The sequence below is a fragment of the Colossoma macropomum genome, unplaced genomic scaffold, assembly GCF_904425465.1.
Source record: "Colossoma macropomum unplaced genomic scaffold, Colossoma_macropomum, whole genome shotgun sequence".
In the NCBI taxonomy this organism is placed as follows: Eukaryota; Metazoa; Chordata; class Actinopteri; order Characiformes; family Serrasalmidae; genus Colossoma; species Colossoma macropomum.
In genome coordinates this window covers 29,301-31,805 of record NW_023494868.1, presented here as the reverse complement: position 1 = coordinate 31,805, position 2,505 = coordinate 29,301, and the positions used below count along the sequence as shown (strand labels likewise).

Below are 2,505 nucleotides of genomic sequence, written 5' to 3'. Positions count from 1 at the left end.
GTAGGTGGGCAATAAGGATTGTGCTATGGGATTACATCATCTTGTAACAAAGGAAAAGGCCTGGGGAACTCCAGCCCTCAGGCAGCTGAGAAAAGTGGTTTCTGTGGGAGAGACTTTCTTCCTCTGGCATATACTTTCAGCTTTGTATCTTACATGCACAAAAAGCTACATAACACAGTAAATAAAAGGGAAAGCATTATATATTCCCTTTATAAGTAGAATATAATGTACAGTATACATACGTTTACTCATCTAAAATCAACTCAGGCATTTAGTACACAAAGAAATGTGACAAGGCTTTAAATAATACCTATGCATGAACTCCAGCGTGGCACCCAGCTCACACGCACAGCTGATGTTCAGACAATGATGTTCAGTGTAATGAAAGAAGCATCAGGATGAGGCCATTTGTTTAAGAGCACAGTTGAGGGTTGAAAATGATATGGACTGCCACCATACTGGATGAGGCCCAAAGAGAGGATGTTCCTTGGGAAGGATTGAAAACAACAAAGTTGATTAGATAATTCACAATTCTATTGTTTTCATCCTCTAACATGCCTCAGTCAACACGTGACAGAAATGATCATTTGCTATTGAGGCAGGTGTGAGCTTAGTACTGATATCTGTATCTGTTAAAAGCTGTGTTAAAGGAGAATTACATGATTTTTAAGCATAATTTCATCGTTAAGATGCAAAAAAATAGTTTGATACAAAATGTTCCACTGTGGAAAAACTTACAGAGTCAGAGTTGTTCATAGTGGCAGTGACAAGAACCAGGCGTTTGAAGAGTTCAATGCCTCTAATCTCTCTCACAGAGAATTATTACATGAAATGATTATTAATAAGAGCTGAACTCTATTAGATCATGTTTACCACATGCTTTATGCTATAAATTGTAGCGCTCTGAGACTTGCAGTATTACACATTAAAGCACTGTGAAGAAGTAAATTCATAAATATTGATACAGTGTTGGTGATATTGCCATATCGATATTTTGAACACAGCTGTAATGGCAAATAACATATTAATAAGTTGAATGAATAAAGCCCAGATATTTGAGTCCTGTAACCCAGCTTTACCTAAACATTCTGCTCTTCTGTATTACCATAAATACTTCATGAAGTATATTTGTTTGAAATACCCACCAAATCTAAACATCTGTCTGACATTCATATAGTTTCATTTAAAAAATTAAAACTTGAGTCTCACCAGTTGCTCAGCTTCAGATGATTTCTGATGAGAAACATCTAAAACAAAACAGACGCATGAGGTAAATGCAGCAAAACAACAACAGTAAGGCATAACAATGAAAAACACAAAACAAACTGGTCATTATATATTACTAATAAATGTAGCTGAGTAAAACGTAGATTATTAATCTAAAGCACGGATAATACATTTTAAAAATACTCTAGAAAGTACAAATTCACCAAGACGTTACTGGAGTAAATGTAACTGAATAAATTAAAATTATTACTACCCTCTCTGAACCACACAGACTGACGGACTGTGTTCAGTTTCATTGTTGTATTGTTCAGTGCGCTGACCCTGCTGCGCTGTGATCAGTGCGCTGACCCTGCTGCGCTGTGATCAGTGCGCTGACCCTGCTGAGCTGTGATCAGTCTTAGGTTTATTTCTGAGGCAGTCTTTCATTTGGAGCGCGTGCTAAGCGAGATCTGACGCAGCCGCGAGGCGTAAACAGACACGCCGCTTAGCCGCTAGCTAGCTAACTACATACGCTAACCTACCGCTGGTGTCTTCACTCGGCAGATCAACCCAGAAATACAGACACAAAAGTTTACTCCAGCTGACCGTTAGTGAGGCTGCTCATCTCATTTAGTCACTACTCACCTTTTAAAAGCAGACTCTGACCGCTGCAGTCGGGACTCCAGTCGTAAAACCAGTCGCCACTCCACTCGGTCCAGTCAGTAGTTATAGTTAGTCAGCTACGCAGCTGAAAATCCTCGTGTCTGGGAGCTGAAAGCGTCACCCGGCAGGCGGCGCTGTCTCAGTAAGGAGTGTAAGAGAGTCTTATCAGGTTTAACACTCGCTAAACAAACTCGATAAACTGCCCGCGGTAGCGACCTGAGAGACCCGCTCACTGTGAACGGCTGTAACGGCCGCGTTTGGCTTTAAACGGAAGAACGGCGGAGAGCGCTCGCGCTTCAAAACCGAACGTCCAAGCGGCGAAGTCCCGCGCTCTGATTGGTCTAAACTCCCGCCAGTCTTTTGTTTGTCCTCCCATAGAGCTTTTTTTTTTCTGGTTCGCACGGCTCTGCTGTACTGAATGAACTGTGCTGCTCTGTTTTTGTTTGTTTGTTTTTTAGTCTAGACACAGAATAGAAAACTGCAAACCCTTGAAATACACGAGACAGCTGTACAGCATTATTATACAGCATCACTGGAGGCCATGTCTTAATAAATTAAAGTCAAAGTATGAAGTTGGACATTTAAACAAAAATCTGTTTATTATGTAATTTTACGTTGTGAAACAATACAGGTCTT

The 2,505-nt window shown here is 40.5% G+C and overlaps 1 long non-coding RNA gene across 1 annotated transcript; it reads right to left on the bottom strand.

Moving 5' to 3' along the window:
• Window positions 1-408: 408 nt before the first annotated feature.
• Window positions 409-2,184, bottom strand: LOC118800344. The gene is made up of 3 exons (XR_005006226.1): window positions 1,852-2,184; window positions 1,210-1,247; window positions 409-486 (listed from the first exon to the last, which is right to left on the bottom strand). It is a non-coding gene; the product is annotated as an uncharacterized LOC118800344 (long non-coding RNA).
• Window positions 2,185-2,505: the final 321 nt, after the last annotated feature.